Genomic DNA, 17,745 nt, shown 5'->3' with positions numbered 1-17,745 from the left:
CCTACTGTCTGTCTCTCCTACATTATCTTCCTACTGTCTGTCTCTCCTACATTGTCTTCCTACTGTGTCTCTCCTACATTGTCTTCCTACTGTCTGTCTCTCCTACACCGTCTCCTTCTCAGCTTTCCTACCTTTGCTATAATCTATATCTGCAGTCCGTCCACTCCACTCTGTTTTGTTTTTTTTGGTGGACGATTCCAAAAGCCTGATTCATACAATGTGTCACTATGCGACACAGAGGTTATGATCATATTAGAGCAGTGGTTCCCAAACCTATCAGCCCGTGACCCAAAACAGAAATTAGCTCAGCTGGGGATTGAACCCACAACCTCCCAATCTCAGGACGCTCTAACCACAAAGACCCTGAGCAAGTGAGGCCCTACTGTACGGCACAGTTAACACCATTTTAACAGAGATAAATGAACACTGAGGATTTGACAGTGTGATATTATTTGATAGGCTTGTAGTCCGAAGTCTGAACAGCTCGGTTTCAACCACAGTGTGGGTGTGGTGTTGATTCATGGGTCATTGTTTGTGTGTGTGTGTGTGTGCGTGTGCGTGTGCGTGCGTGCGTGCGTGCGTGCGTGCGTGCGTGTGTGCGAGAGCGTGTGTGTGTTTATCTTCTTGCAGTGCGTGTGTGCAGATTCTGATGTTACAAGCACAGTCTCTGTGAACATCGTTTTGGTTTATGGAGGACAGAAATTGTCGAGAAACAGAGTTTGCATCCTGATCACTGTAACAATGGACATTATAACGCTGTTGTTTACGCATCTTCAACATCGGTAACAAGCTAAGTTCCAAAAAATACACAATAGTTGAGTATATGTTCTGTATATCTGGATGCTATGGTGCAACCGTGCATCTTTCCCTGCTCTCTGATGGTCATCAATCCCACCCATTCGTTCCCTTGTTTTTGTTTTGTTTTTTGTGTGCGTGATGTGTCTCTTGTATAGTATGTAGTGTTAAGTTTACTTTTCTGTCATTTGATGTCTTGTACTGTTGTGCGGTTTCTTGTATTTTACTTGTATTTGAAAAATCTACTATAAATAAAATATGTAAAAAAATAAATAAAAACATGCAGCCATCACTGGCTGCCATCGCCATGTTGCCACCGTGTTTCAGAGATACACGGTACCCCCCCCCCCCCCCCCCCCTCAAAAATAGTAGCTGTACAAGCTTGCATATCGGCAATTTTCTTCCCTTCCTCTCCACTCCTTTCATTTAGTCTCTTTCCTCCCACCTCTGTGCTATAGTGTGCACAAACCGGTGCAACAACAAAGATACCTTGACCTTGACGGTGACCTTGCCATAGAAGATGATTTATTTCCTTCTCCTCGAGTTTTACTTTGACTACTCTTTACTCTCTCTTTAACTCCATCCCTCTCTCTCTCTCTCTCTCTCTCTCTCTCTCTCTCTCTCTTCTCTCTCTCTCTCTCTCTCTCTCTTCCCCACTTGCTTCTCTCCTCCCTCTACCCTTAACTTATCACCTGCCAAGTTCCTATTCTGAGGAAACAGTAGCTCTGCATGAGGTTGAGCGGCTGCCGCCGCCACCGCCCAGCCTCGTCTTCCCTCCGTGATGAACTTCAGGGAGCACATCGTCCGACCCATGCTTTTGTTTGTCGCTCAGCCAGAACACGGACGGTCGTTCGTCACCACTGTTTTTTTTTCTATTCTTTTTTTTTAATATATATTTCTTTTTTTGCATTGTGTCTGAACTGAAGGGACTCAGCCTCTGCAAACAAAGCAGATGCAAATAAGGCAGAACAAAGAGGAGCTGCTGAACACGCCCAGTGGCCTAACCTGTTGAGCAGCAGCCTGCCATGCTTTGACCTCTCCTGTAGACCAGGGGTTCTCAACCCGTGGGTCGCGACCCCTCGGGGGGTCGCCAAATTATTTTAGGGGGTCCCCAAATTATTTTCAAAAAAAAAACAAGCTCGTAGCGCGCGCTATGAGCTTGTAGATCTGCTATTTTTAAATAGCTAAATTATAACAATGGGGGGGTCCCGAGACGTTGCCAAAGCATTTTCGGGGGTCCCCGGCCAAAAACGTTGAGAACCCCTGCTGTAGACGCTCAAGAGAAAACAGCCCATCAACAAGCTTGGCTATTTTCACTATACTTCTTAATAGTTATTGTACAGTACTGTACTCTGTACCGTACTGTACGGTGCTCTGTAATGCACTGTACTGTACTGTACTGTACTGTACTGTACTGTACTGTACTCACTCTGTGCTGTTGTTGGCTGTACTCATACATAGAGACATTGGCCTCGTACTCATACTTGTACATAGACACATAGACAGACACAGGGACACACAGGGCCAGTCATAGGAGCGTTGCCATGCAACGCTCTAAAAATGTGGAGGGGACAATCTTTTGAAATAATATTTATTTGTCTATGTAGGAAAAGAAAATGGTATTTTTACTCGAGTCGTGCATGGCGTGTGATTTAAGACTACGGCCAGGTTGCGTAAAGACTCACCACACCGCCTGCCATGAGACACCACCGAGCGCGCCATTATTTTATATTATTTACTGTTTGGGAAACAGTGTGCTACCTCCCCATTACAGAGACAAGCAGGGGGTGGGGGGTCCCAGAATGATTAGCTTAATGTGCAACATTGTGATCCATCAGAGGAACAATGCTTGCACTGGTGCAGTCAAGTTCATCATGAAATAATCATCATCCTTTAGTCACGTGGTCGTTGTGGAACGCCTAACATTTATAATGAATGCTTTCAGGCTAATAACACAATAACACAGCTGCCCTGCACGGCCTAACCTTTGAGAGGTGAAACCATACTTTATCCCTTTGGGAGAAAACGCACGCACGCACGCACGCACGCACGCACGCACGCACGCACGCACGCACGCACGCACGCACACACACACACATGAATAAAATATGACTATTTTGAACACAAGTACAGGCACACTTACACAATCGCATATCAAATTAATTACCAATAAAACCATCAACAAATGCAAACACAAGCATACACAGCTTCTCTGACTCTATCCCCCCCTCTCTCTCTCTCTCTCACACGCACGCACGCACGCACGCACGCACGCACGCACAGCAGCTGAGTAGTTCTAACTACTTTTCTCCAGGGGGAAGTCTATATACAGTATCAGGTATCAATTAAACAAGACACAGAAACCAACCTCTCCTTGCACAAATATGGCTCACTGTCTGGACTTCCAAAACTTAGTACACGCACGCACGCACGCACGCACGCACACACATACACACACACACACACGCACACAGGATGCGGTTGTACATGGCCATAAATCACTATATAAATCAAACATTTACTTTTACATCTTATTGACACTACTCTTATCTGTCTCACTCTCTCTCTCTCTGATGTCACTGTTACACCTGTCTCACTCTCTCTCTCTGATGTCACTGTTACCCCTGCACCTGTCTCACTCTCTCTCTGATGTCACTGTTACCCCTGCACCTGTCTCACTCTCTCTCTGATGTCACTGTTACCCCTGCACCTGTCTCACTCTCTCTCTGATGTCACTGTTACCCCTGCACCTGTCTCACTCTCTCTCTCTGATGTCACTGTTACCCCAGCACCTGTCTCACTCTCTCTCTGATGTCACTGTTACCCCTGCACCTGTCTCACTCTCTCTCTGATGTCACTGTTACCCCTGCACCTGTCTCACTCTCTCTCTGATGTCACTGTTACCCCTGCACCTGTCTCACTCTCTCTCTCTGATGTCACTGTTACCCCAGCACCTGTCTCACTCTCTCTCTGATGTCACTGTTACCCCAGCACCTGTCTCACTCTCTCTCTGATGTCACTGTTACCCCTGCACCTGTCTCACTCTCTCTCTGATGTCACTGTTACCCCTGCACCTGTCTCACTCACTCTCTCTGATGTCACTGTTACCCCAGCACCTGTCTCACTCTCTCTCTGATGTCACTGTTACCCCAGCACCTGCCTCACTCTCTCTCTGATGTCACTGTTACCCCAGCACCTGTCTCACTCTCTCTCTGATGTCACTGTTACGCCAGCACCTGTCTCACTCTCTCTCTCTGATGTCACTGTTACCCCAGCACCTGCCTCACTCTCTCTCTGATGTCACTGTTACCCCAGCACCTGTCTCACTCTCTCTCTCTCTGATGTCACTGTTACCCCTGCACCTGTCTCACTCTCTCTCTGATGTCACTGTTACCCCAGCACCTGTCTCACTCTCTCTCTGATGTCACTGTTACCCCAGCACCTGTCTCACTCTCTCTCTCTGATGTCACTGTTACCCCTGCACCTGTCTCACTCTCTCTCTGATGTCACTGTTACCCCTGCACCTGTCTCACTCTCTCTCTGATGTCACTGTTACCCCTGCACCTGTCTCACTCTCTCTCTGATGTCACTGTTACCCCTGCACCTGTCTCACTCACTCTCTCTGATGTCACTGTTACCCCAGCACCTGTCTCACTCTCTCGCTGATGTCACTGTTACCCCAGCACCTGCCTCACTCTCTCTCTGATGTCACTGTTACCCCTGCACCTGTCTCACTCTCTCTCTGATGTCACTGTTACCCCAGCACCTGTCTCACTCTCTCTCTGATGTCACTGTTACCCCAGCACCTGTCTCACTCTCTCTCTCTCTGATGTCACTGTTACCCCTGCACCTGTCTCACTCTCTCTCTGATGTCACTGTTACCCCTGCACCTGTCTCACTCACTCTCTCTGATGTCACTGTTACCCCAGCACCTGTCTCACTCTCTCTCTGATGTCACTGTTACCCCAGCACCTGTCTCACTCTCTCTCTGATGTCACTGTTACCCCAGCACCTGTCTCACTCTCTCTCTCTGATGTCACTGTTACCCCTGCACCTGTCTCACTCTCTCTCTCTGATGTCACTGTTACCCCTGCACCTGTCTCACTCTCTCTCTCTCTCTCTGATGTCACTGTTACCCCAGCACCTGTCTCACTCTCTCTCTGATGTCACTGTTACCCCTGCACCTGTCTCACTCTCTCTCTGATGTCACTGTTACCCCTGCACCTGTCTCACTCTCTCTCTGATGTCACTGTTACCCCAGCACCTGTCTCACTCTCTCTCTCTGATGTCACTGTTACCCCAGCACCTGTCTCACTCTCTCTCTGATGTCACTGTTACCCCTGCACCTGTCTCACTCTCTCTCTCTGATGTCACTGTTACCCCTGCACCTGTCTCACTCTCGCTCTCTGATGTCACTGTTACCCCAGCACCTGTCTCACTCTCTCTCTCTGATGTCACTGTTACCCCAGCACCTGTCTCACTCTCTCTCTGATGTCACTGTTACCCCTGCACCTGTCTCACTCTCTCTCTCTGATGTCACTGTTACCCCTGCACCTGTCTCACTCTCTCTCTCTCTCTGATGTCACTGTTACCCCAGCACCTGTCTCACTCACTCTCTCTGATGTCACTGTTACCCCAGCACCTGTCTCACTCTCTCTCTGATGTCACTGTTACCCCAGCACGTGTCTCACTCTCTCGCTCTGATGTCACTGTTACCCCTGCACCTGTCTCACTCACTCTCTCTGATGGCACTGTTACCCCTGCACCTGTCTCACTCTCTATCTGATGTCACTGTTACCCCAGCACCTGTCTCACTCTCTCTCTGATGTCACTGTTACCCCAGCACCTGTCTCACTCTCTCTCTCTCTCTCTGATGTCACTGTTACCCCTGCACCTGTCTCACTCTCTCGCTCTGATGTCACTGTTACCCCTGCACCTGTCTCACTCTCTCTCTCTCTGATGTCACTGTTACCCCTGCACCTGTCTCACTCTCTCTCTCTGATGTCACTGTTACCCCTGCACCTGTCTCACTCTCTCGCTCTGATGTCAATGTTACCCCAGCACCTGTCTCACTCTCTCTCTCTCTGATGTCACTGTTACCCCTGCACCTGTCTCACTCTCTCTCTCTCTGATGTCACTGTTACCCCTGCACCTGTCTCACTCTCTCTCTCTGATGTCACTGTTACCCCTGCACCTGTCTCACTCTCTCTCTGATGTCACTGTTACCCCAGCACCTGTCTCACTCTCTCTCTGATGTCACTGTTACCCCAGCACCTGTCTCACTCTCTCGCTCTGATGTCACTGTTACCCCTGCACCTGTCTCACTCTCTCTCTCTCTGATGTCACTGTTACCCCTGCACCTGTCTCACTCTCTCTCTCTGATGTCACTGTTACCCCTGCACCTGTCTCACTCTCTCTCTGATGTCACTGTTACCCCAGCACCTGTCTCACTCTCTCTCTGATGTCACTGTTACCCCTGCACCTGTCTCACTCACTCTCTCTGATGTCACTGTTACCCCTGCACCTGTCTCACTCTCTCGCTCTGATGTCACTGTTACCCCTGCACCTGTCTCACTCTCTCTCTCTGATGTCACTGTTACCCCTGCACCTGTCTCACTCTCTCTCTCTGATGTCACTGTTACCCCTGCACCTGTCTCACTCTCTCTCTGATGTCACTGTTACCCCAGCACCTGTCTCACTCTCTCTCTGATGTCACTGTTACCCCTGCACCTGTCTCACTCACTCTCTCTGATGTCACTGTTACCCCAGCACCTGTCTCACTCTCTCTCTGATGTCACTGTTACCCCTGCACCTGTCTCACTCACTCTCTCTGATGTCACTGTTACCCCTGCACCTGTCTCACTCTCTCTCTCTGATGTCACTGTTACCCCAGCACCTGTCTCACTCTCTCTCTGATGTCACTGTTACCCCAGCACCTGTCTCACTCTCTCTCTGATGTCACTGTTACCCCTGCACCTGTCTCACTCTCTCTCTGATGTCACTGTTACCCCAGCACCTGTCTCACTCTCTCTCTGATGTCACTGTTACCCCTGCACCTGTCTCACTCACTCTCTCTGATGTCACTGTTACCCCAGCACCTGTCTCACTCTCTCTCTCTGATGTCACTGTTACCCCTGCACCTGTCTCACTCTCTCTCTGATGTCACTGTTACCCCTGCACCTGTCTCACTCTCTCTCTGATGTCACTGTTACCCCAGCACCTGTCTCACTCTCTCTCTCTCTGATGTCACTGTTACCCCTACACCTGTCTCACTCTCTCGCTCTGATGTCACTGTTACCCCTGCACCTGTCTCACTCTCTCTCTGATGTCACTGTTACCCCAGCACCTGTCTCACTCTCTCTCTCTCTGATGTCACTGTTACCCATGCACCTGTCTCACTCTCTCTCTGATGTCACTGTTACCCCTGCACCTGTCTCACTCTCTCTCTGATGTCACTGTTACCCCTGCACCTGTCTCACTCTCTCTCTGATGTCACTGTTACCCCTGCACCTGTCTCACTCTCTCTCTGATGTCACTGTTACCCCTGCACCTGTCTCACTCTCTCTCTGATGTCACTGTTACCCCTGCACCTGTCTCACTCTCTCTCTGATGTCACTGTTACCCCTGCACCTGTCTCACTCTCTCTCGCTGATGTCACTGTTACCCCAGCACCTGTCTCACTCTCTCTCTCTCTCTGATGTCACTGTTACCCCTGCACCTGTCTCACTCTCTCTCTCTCTCTGATGTCACTGTTACCCCTGCACCTGTCTCACTCTCTCTCTCTGATGTCACTGTTACCCCTGCACCTGTCTCACTCTCTCTCTCTGATGTCACTGTTACCCCTGCACCTGTCTCACTCTCACTCTCTCTCTCTGATGTCACTGTTACCCCTGCACCTGTCTCACTCTCTCTCTCTGATGTCACTGTTACCCCTGCACCTGTCTCACTCTCTCTCTCTGATGTCACTGTTACCCCTGCACCTGTCTCACTCTCTCTCTGATGTCACTGTTACCCCTGCACCTGTCTCACTCTCTCTCTGATGTCACTGTTACCCCTGCACCTGTCTCACTCTCTCTCTGATGTCACTGTTACACCTGAATCTCCCTCCAGTGATAAATAAATCAGATCTTATGTATCTACTTCTATTAACACATGCACGCACGCACGTACGCGCACACACACGCACACACACGTGCACACACACGCACACACACCGCTGGAATCTACCATCTGAAATGTCAGTAGATAATGAGCTATTTATGCACACACTTACACACGAGCACAACAGCATACTGTATGTGCACTGAGTCAGACTGCACACACTTACAAGCACAAGTAGGCATGCAGCCATGCATGCACACACCTACATGTACACAAAGCACACGTGTGCACAAACCTGCACATGAACACAAGTAAGTCGTCGACGTGCACACATTTCCAGACAAGCACGCACACACACACACACACACACACACACACACACACACACACACACACACACACACACACACACACACACACACACACACACACACACACACACACACACGCACACACACACTCGTATCCATGTAGAGGGGTCAATAGCTCCTCTGAATTCTGGTCAATTGTATTCACCTCGTAGTGGAGGCAGGTGCTGCACGCTCTCTCTCTCTCTCTCTCTCTCTCTCTCTCTCTCTCTGCTGTCGTTCTCTCATTGTAAGCAACCCTCTCCCCTTCATCTTCTCATCCTTCTCTCAGACTCTCTCCTGTTGACACTTTGACCCCTTTTCCACCGGTTGGTTCCCAATGGGAACCGGTTCAGTTCTTTTTGGTTTTTAGTCTAAAATTGGTGGGCAAACTATACCCTATATTAAATTGTTTATAGGATCAATACAAGTAAATTAATACATGATAACCCTTCCACAGTAGTAGCTTTTTCATATTTTTGATTATTTTGCATATTTTCCTACATAGTGCCTCATTTGCATATTTCAAAATGTAAATTTGTAATACAATAAATCATTGTCTTCGTGTAAGTACTCAATTGGGGAAGTTTAATGGTGATAACAATCTAATACCTCTCTCTCTCTCTCTCTCTCTCTCTTTCAAAACAGAACAACACAGAGGCACTTAGCAGCCACTACAGTCGTGTGGAGTGGAGTCAAATTACTTCCCTGTTCTGAGCCAATCGGGCCGAGCCCTGAGGCTGAACGGGACCAATCCGAGGGGGTGAGGATGATAACAGACAGACAGACAGACAGACAGACAGACAGACAGGTGTGTCACACCTGTTGTTTAAGTGGAGAACTGACACTGGGCACGGATCCCTAAACACCTGTCACTAGTAGGACAGAGCACACACATCACGCACACTCGCATGCATGCACACACACACGCACACGCACACGCACACACACACACACACACACACACACACACACACACACACACACACACACACACACACACACACACACACACACACACACACAGGTCAACCACACCACCTGCCACAGAAAGGCAGTTTCTGTTTCCAAACATGGTGCAGAGGGCTAACAGCTCTGGAAACATTGATAAATAAACCCCAATTTACAGTTCCGAACCAACTTTTAGCCGGGTTCTTAACAAATAGATTGTCAGTGGAAACACTCTGAACTGGTTCAAGAAGAAGCCTCAATAATCTTATACAGTGCCAACCACTTATCTCTCAACTTTCTTATTCTTGGTATTACTGTAAAGAAACCAAGGCAACTTTTTTTTCTTCTTCTTTTACTTACTTCTATGCTATAAATGCTGACTATATAATAATACTAGGGTTAAAATGTGAGTTGTGACATTCTAGATTAGAAGGATCTGCTGTATGTGGACTGTGTTGACAAGCTAGCAGCTGTTCATTGTTGGTGATGTTGTTGTTGAAGTATGTGTCACTTACATTTGCATATACATGAAATTCCTCTTCTGCATTCACCCATACATTGTGTCATTAATTCAAGCCTGACCCAGCCTGTCTGCCCGAGAGAGTCAGAGACAAACGCTGTTGGCAGTGGAGTGTAGTTTAGCACCATGTCAAAGTTTGGTTCAAATTAATTTGATTTGTTCTGCCTGTTGACGTGTGAAATGTTTATTTTAATGAATCCATTAAGACCTGAGACCGATTCTACCAATAACTTCTAAATCAGCAGTGCTCACACGTTCTTCTTTTTTTTCATACAATTTTTATCCCACAATTTTGCAACCAATTTTTTCACCCAGTGTCAATATTATCTAATGTAATCCTGGGTGCTACACTTCCTTCACCAACCTGGGGGGGCAGCGGACTGACCTCATGCTTCCTTCTATGCACGAGGAGTCCAAGCTGCTTCTTTTCACCTGACAGGGGAGAGTTTCCCCGGCTGGACGTAGCATGTGGAAGGAACATGTTATTCCGGCCATTCCCCTCCATCAGGCACCTTGGCTGGCCAGGGGGAGGCAGTTTAGAGACCAGGATTACAACATGTTTTTGTGAGGGTACCTACCCTAGGGGAAACGGGGACAACATGCAAACTCCAAACAGAAAGGCCCTTTCGCCAACCCCGCCTCGGAGAGAACATGCCCCCAGCGCCCACAGTGTCACCAGCGGGAATCGAACCCAGGACCTTCTAGCTGTGAGGCGACAGCACAGTGCTCACACTTTCAAGATTTTTCAAAAATGTTCAAAAATAGCAGATGTACAAGCTCGCAGCTTCGTGCCGAGATGTGAGCTTGTATATCTGCTATTTTTCAACAGCCAATGCAAAAATCTCAAATGACACGGATGCTTTCCCAGTTTTAATGGGATAAAGGGATTTAAAAGGAGATTAAATACGCACGCACGCACGCACGCACGCACGCACCCGCGCGCGCGCGCGCACACACACACACACACACACACACACACACACACACACACACACACACACACACACACACACACACACACACACACACACACACACACACACACACACACACACACACACACACACACACACTTTTAATGTCAATAGTGTTTGTCCAGAAAGAGACAACAAGAAACAACAAGGGTCTTGCCTTGTTACCCAGAATGTACAGCCCGAAGATGTTGTTTTATTTTTATATATATATCAACGAATCGATTAATGGTCGGGTAAGCGATATTGCTTCGTTAAAAACATTTTTGCGTACGGTACGACCGGAGTATGGGTGTGATATTTAACATACCTCTCCAAGTCTCTCCCAGTGTCTGACTCTGGATTCTCCGTCATTCTCAGCACAGTGTGGCCCTCATGTGACAGCCAGGCCCCTGGTGCTCATGGAAAACTGAGTCCACAGTACTGAGTGACTGCACTCCCAACTACTAACAATACTAACAATACGAATGTATTCTCAATGTTTGATATCCTTCATAGTCAATAGTACATGTCTAGAACAAACAAACCAATGCTCAAAGAGGTTCACGTGCCTTTTAAAATAAATACTCGAGATGGTATTGTTGTCGAAACGTCTGTCTCGGGAAATGCCACCTTTTACAACCACGGCAGTCCAAATGATGTCGTTTGAATTAATCACACTTGAAGAGCTGCGGCTGGCCTATAGCGGTTAAGGCGAATATACCACATGCAGCAAGTCACAGGTTTGATTCAATAAAAGGAAGAGAAGCTCCAAAATATATAATGTGAAAATATCACATCTGAAGAGATAGAGCAGAAGGAAACGATCAACCCCAACCATGAGTACACCTCAAAGAACGGAGCAGGAATAAACGGTTGGACGAGGTGGCTGCTGCTTTTTATAGTCACACCAATACACTTCCATCCTCCTGCCTCCACACAACACAACGCATCCAATCCACGCGCAGCAAGCAACACCCGGCTTCTTGAAGAACACCATCCACAAGTGGTGTATAGGATCTGACCTACTTATGAATATGAACGGACTGCACAACAGTAACAACGACAGCTAAAATCTCCTTTTCCTGAAGACATCTCTTCTCACACGTCCCTGTCTCGCCTTCCTGCGAAGCACCAAGCGTGCATGTGTGTGTGTGTGTGGGTCTTGAGTCTAAAGTTCTACCTTACGCCACACACCCCTTCCAGGGAAATGTGAATCACGAGTGGCAGCAGCTGCATTAGCTGACTATGTATTTGTCTAATGCTGATTCTACTGTGTACATATCTATCCATGATATTCCGCCAAGTCATCTGACTATGAACGTGGAAATCAATGTAACTCGACCGTTATCACATTATGCACTTGTGTTTGTATGCATCTGCGCCTGTGTGTGTGTATGCTACACTGTGTGTGTGTGTGCGTGCGTGCGTGCGTGCGTGCGTGCGTGCGTGCGTGCGTGCGTGCGTGCGTGCGTGCGTGCGTGCGTGCGTGCGTGCGTGCGTGCATGTGCGCGAGCGTGAGCGTGTGTGTGTATCTATACTTGTGGGGACCAAACGTTCCCACAAGTATATTAGAATTTAAGAAAAAAATATATTTTTAATGACAAATTACAAAACGATTCAGGTCGGGGTTAGTGTTAGAATAAGATACTTAGAAAAATAGCCGCTCTACAAGCTCCCAATGTGTCGCAACGGCTATTTTCAATGCCATTGTAAAATGTTGTGGTCCTCACAAGTATAGTAATTCAAACGTGTGTGCGTGTGTGCGTCCGTGCGTGTGTGCGCGCGTGTGTGTGTGTGTGTTGCAGGTGACTAGCTCCGTCTTGGACTCTGAACCAGGACATAAAGTGCTGCAGCATCCTCAACAGCGTCCACATTACACACTGACTGACTGGAAAGGACAGAAGGAGGGGCCGAAGCTAGGGAAGGAATGGAGGAGGGGAGGAATGGAGGAAGGAAGGAAGGACTGATAATGGATTCCTGGGCTACTGACAGACTCCGAGTTGATCGTTTTTACTGACAAACCCTCATTGTAATGTAATACACAACTTTTTGACTCATTAAAACCTGGAAAGCATCTTGTGTCATTGTTTAGAACTGAGCTATATATCACATACATTAGTTCTCAAAATGTACTTTGGATATTCAAAAATAGCAGGTGTACAAGCTCATGAGCTTGCAGATCTGGTATTTTGGAAAGATTGTGAAACTTTTTTTTTTTTTTGCAAATCTTTGAATATATAAATATGTTTTAACTCAAATCTTTGCTTCTGGGACATATACATACACACATATTTTGAGATGGGGGTCCGCAGCCAAATGTGGGGGTCCTTGACATGAAAAGGTTTGAGCAACACTGATACATATATATGATTTTCAGTGTTATGTGTTATGATTTAGAAGACATTTTGTAGGGTCGGTCTCAGCTCTTAAAGGGTTCAAATAGGACAGCCACTACAGTGGACATTTCGCTTTGTGTCGATGGGCTGTGGCAGAGCCATAGAGTAAGACAGAGTTACGACATTGAGGGGGCAGAAAACACCTGGTGACGTCACGTGGTTCACGTACTTGTGCGAGCCCATAGACTCCAATGCCTTCCGTAAACTTCCGGTTTGTCCCTTTTCAATAGAAGTCTATGTAGAAGAGCCTGGCTCCATGAAGTGAACGGAGTTGTCGTAACAACTCTCATCTTACTCTATGGCTCTGGGCTGTGGATGACATCATCGGTGGTCATTTCTAGCTAGATTTCAAACTTGAATTTTTGTCCTGTTGACGGATTTGTCTTTTCCAGGAAGAGAAAGGCTGTAGTTCCCATTTAGCTTGGAATGATCGCCACCAATGATGTCATTGGCAATTTGGCATTTCTGAACCATCCACAGCTAGGGGAAGTGTTCCTTTTAACAATTTGTCAGTGGTGGAAAGTAACTAAGTACATTTACTTAAGTACTGTACAAGTACAATTTTGAGGTATTTTTGAGGGGCGCTAGCCCCTCCTATATACAGGTTTTAATGTTTGTTTTTAGTTCAATGTTTGTTTTAATTTAACGCCATTGACAATGAAGGGAAAATTAATGTTTGTTTTTAGTTCAATGTTTGTTTTAAAAACGCCATTGACAATAAAGAGAATTTAATGTTTGTTTTGTCACTGTTTGTTTTACATCACCATTACATCACCTAATCATAGCAGCGCCCCTCACGTCACACGGGTGTGATTTTTATACTTTAATTGAGTATTTCCAAATTCCAGTACTTTTACTTCCACTCCACTACGTCTTAGTGGCAAATATTGTACTACTTTAGTTACTAGTTACTTCTTTTTAGATCTTGATTATTTCGACCGCAGGTCGCATTTACTATGAAATTGTGCATTTCCCGTCAGTCAGTCAGTCAGTCAGTCAGTCTGTTAGAGCCATTTTTCTATTTATGATTTGCATTTAATCTGCTATGTATTGCCTGCTATATGAATTGCTTATTTTTGTGGTCATTTAATTATTGCTATGAATTTGATGCGTTCGACATTGAATGGAGGTTTCCCCTCCCCTTTTTGTGAAATGATTTGTAGGTGCTAGGCACCTGTTGACAGACAGGTGACTCCCTGCTGGGAGAGAATATGACACAGACGGGGAAGCTCACAGTTTGTTGACCGCGCAGGCTCTTTTTTGTTTTATTAGATATACTCAAAGTTTAGGTTAATTTGTGACGGAGAAATAAATATGTTTTGTTATGACGCAACTTCTGATCTCCGTGAGTGATTGAGTGTATACAAGAAGAGACGCGAGTGTTATCAAACAATAGACTGCAACACCACCCCGACCAACAGTGGCCTTATTTGTTTGGAAAGAAAGGCCACGATATTAGTCAACAAACTCCGCATGGTGCGGTAGTACAGGACAGCAACATTTCATAACGACTACAAAGCGGCTTGGAAACGGCGACATTGACGACAACCTCACCTTGGACTTGAAGTTGTTTCCCCAACGGGCCGTGAGTAGTAGCCTAGCCCAAGGCTATAATAGCCAAACAAAGAGCTCAAGCTTATGAATGAAATGTCCCGCCGATGCGCTGTTGCTTTATTGGATTGAATTAAACGAAAAGCAAATGTTGCGCGCTGATGCGCTGTTGTGAAATGGATGCGCTGACATTAATTGGAACGAAAAATAAATGCTGCGCTGATGTTGGGAAATAAATAAATAAATAAATAAAATGGATGCTTTGAAATGAAACAATTAAAAGCAAAATGAAATGAATGAAGAAATGCTTTGCACATAACTGATAAAGCCAAGGGAGGTTATCAAATAAAGTATTTGATCCAACTCAAACTGTGTGGAGAACGTTAATCATTCAATAACAATGGATGAGGGTGTTTCTGTTGAACCCGCTGCGGCGGAGCATGACGTTAAATCACTGAGCGCAACGCGCAGAGGGAAACTTGGTGTTTGCACTCGTAAAATGAGAGAGGTTCAAACTTTGCTGGTACCGGGTGGAAATGTGAAAGAGGTTCATAATGATGCTGACTCATTTAAAATGTCACTGGATGAATTCGTACACTGTCATGGGTTGGTTCAAAATCTCCTGTCTGACGAGACAAAAAAGGACGATAATGATGCATGGTATGAACCAAAACTATCTGTGTTTCATGAGTTCTTGAAGGAAGTGGAAATGTGGGTAAATGAACAAAAACAACAAATGACCGTGGAACCCCATGACAGCATCTCAAATGTGTCAAATGAGTCAAAACGATCAAAAACAAAATCAACTAAATCAGCCACATCGTCAGTTACCGCAGACCGACTCAGGGCCGAGGCAGAGAAGGCTGCACTCCTTATAAGGGCATCGACGTTAAAGGCAAAGCAGGCTCTAGAAATGGAGCAGGCTAAAATACGAGCCAGAATGGAACAAATGGAACTGGACATCAGCCTGGCTGAATCTGATGCCAAATTAAAAGTCCTGGCGGATTTTGAATCCAGTTCACGACCACCATCACAACTGCTTAAATCACAAATGCCACAGTCAAAATCACATGATGCCATGAATGAGTATATGGAAAGTCAAAACACAAATGCAAATACAACAGTTGACCCAGCTGAGCCATTTCCAATCAATCCAAACCCGGCTTATTCACTTGGAGCCAGACAAAAAACAACATTTCAAGGAAAGCCAAACCGAGGCCCAGAACCACCAGCAGCAACTCGCATGACCCAACAACAGCAACCAATGGGATTTGGGACAGGAACTGGAGTGTCAAACAATGACAACTTCCTAACTGTAATTCAGAGGCAAAATGAAATTGCTGATTTACTGGTTGTTCAGCAAAAAATGACATCACTTCCCTCTATAGCAATCCCAGTTTTCGATGGCAACCCTCTAAATTACCAGGCATTTATGAGGGCATTTGAGCATGGTATTGAGGAAAAAACCAAAAGCCGCCAAGATAGGTTATATTACTTGGAACAATATACATCCGGGCCCTGCAAAGAATTGGTTAGGAGCTGTCTTCACATGAATGCTAATGAAGGCTACATTCAGGCCAAAACCCTGTTAAAAAAGCATTTTGGTGATGACATAAAAATTGCAAGCGCCTATATGGAAAAAGCTCTGAATTGGAACTCTATTAAATCAGAGGATGGAAATGCATTGCATTATTATGCACTTTTCCTGAGAGGTTGCTGTAATGCAATGAGAGATTTGGATGACATAGAGCAGCTGGATTTGACCGCTAATCTGAAACTGATTGTGTCCAAGCTGCCTTATAAATTAAGGGAGAAATGGAGAGCAACAGCTTGTGACATTTTGGAGCAGACTCATAGGAGAGTAAGATTGACCAACTTGGTTACATTCATGGAGAAGCATGCTAGAATACTGCAAGATCCGCTTTTCGGTGACATTAATGACTCACCTGCCAATGTGAAGACTTCAAGACCCAGAACTGCTGTGGAGTCTAAATCTAGCAGATCTACAGGCAGGGGGAGTAGTTTTGCTACCACAGTGGCAGTGTCTGACAGCAAAGCTGAAAAGTCACCCAGCAAAAGCAACATGCTGTCGGGTGGATACGACTCCTCATGTCTCTACTGTACAGGCAAGCACCCTTTATTTGAATGTCAGAAACTGAATGCACAGGCACATGAAGCTAAAGTTCAGTTTGTCAGAGAAAAGGGCCTATGCTTTGGATGTTTGAGAGTAGGACATTTGGGCCGTAATTGCAGACGAAGAATGACCTGTCAGAATTGTGAGGGCAAACACCCTACTATTCTGCACAGAGCCAAATCTGTGATGGCCAAATCTAACAGGGCCGAACAGCATGCGAGGCAGGAGGAAACATCGTCTGTCACCAGCGCTCTGGTGTCACTTGAAGAGGGTGAAATAACCGGGGCTGGTAAAGACTGCATACTTCCTATAGTGCCAGTTCGGGTGAAACTTTGCAGTGGAAATAGGAGTGTACTCACCTACGCCTTCCTGGACCCAGGTAGTACAGATACATTCTGTACAGAAAAGCTCATGAGGCAGCTTAATGCTAAAGGACGCAGAACTGAGGTCCTTCTGCAGACCATGGGAACAGAGAAAACCGTGAAAAGCTTCGAGCTGACCGGCCTAGAAGTAAGCAATATGGAAGGGGGTACATACCTGACATTGCCCAAGCTGTACACCCAAGACAAGATACCGGTCACAAAAAGAAACATACTTACCCAGACCGATCTTGATAAATGGCTTTATCTGCAGGAGATCAAGGTCAGAGAAATTGATGCTGATGTGGAGCTTCTCATTGGAGTGAATACTCCAAAGGCTATGGAGCCATGGAAAATCATCAACAGTCAGAAGAACGGCCCCTACGCAGTGAAGACATTGTTAGGATGGGTGGTGAACGGACCACTTCATGCTTCCACTGCTGTGGATGAGAAACCTATGGCCTTGGTGAATCGCATCTCAATTGTTCACATTGAGAACCTTCTCAAAGAACAATATGCTCATGACTTCCCAGAGAAGGAGTATGATGAGAAAAGGGAGATGTCGGTTGATGACAGAAAGTTCACACAGATTGCATCCAGTTCTGTTACACTTAAAGACGGTCACTACCACTTACCTT

At 46.2% G+C, this 17,745-nt stretch overlaps 1 protein-coding gene across 1 annotated transcript in view; it reads right to left on the bottom strand.

The window, feature by feature from the left end:
* Positions 1-17,745, bottom strand: part of LOC306939420 (protein Shroom2-like) — a gene marked incomplete at its 3' end in the record, with an annotated part of 47,122 nt that overhangs the window by 11,717 nt on the left and 17,660 nt on the right. The gene's annotated exons all lie outside the window — the stretch shown is intronic.

This window comes from Electrona antarctica (assembly GCF_951216825.1).
Source record: "Electrona antarctica genome assembly, chromosome: 16".
NCBI classification, from domain to species: Eukaryota; Metazoa; Chordata; class Actinopteri; order Myctophiformes; family Myctophidae; genus Electrona; species Electrona antarctica.
This window is presented reverse-complemented; position numbering and strand designations above follow the sequence as displayed.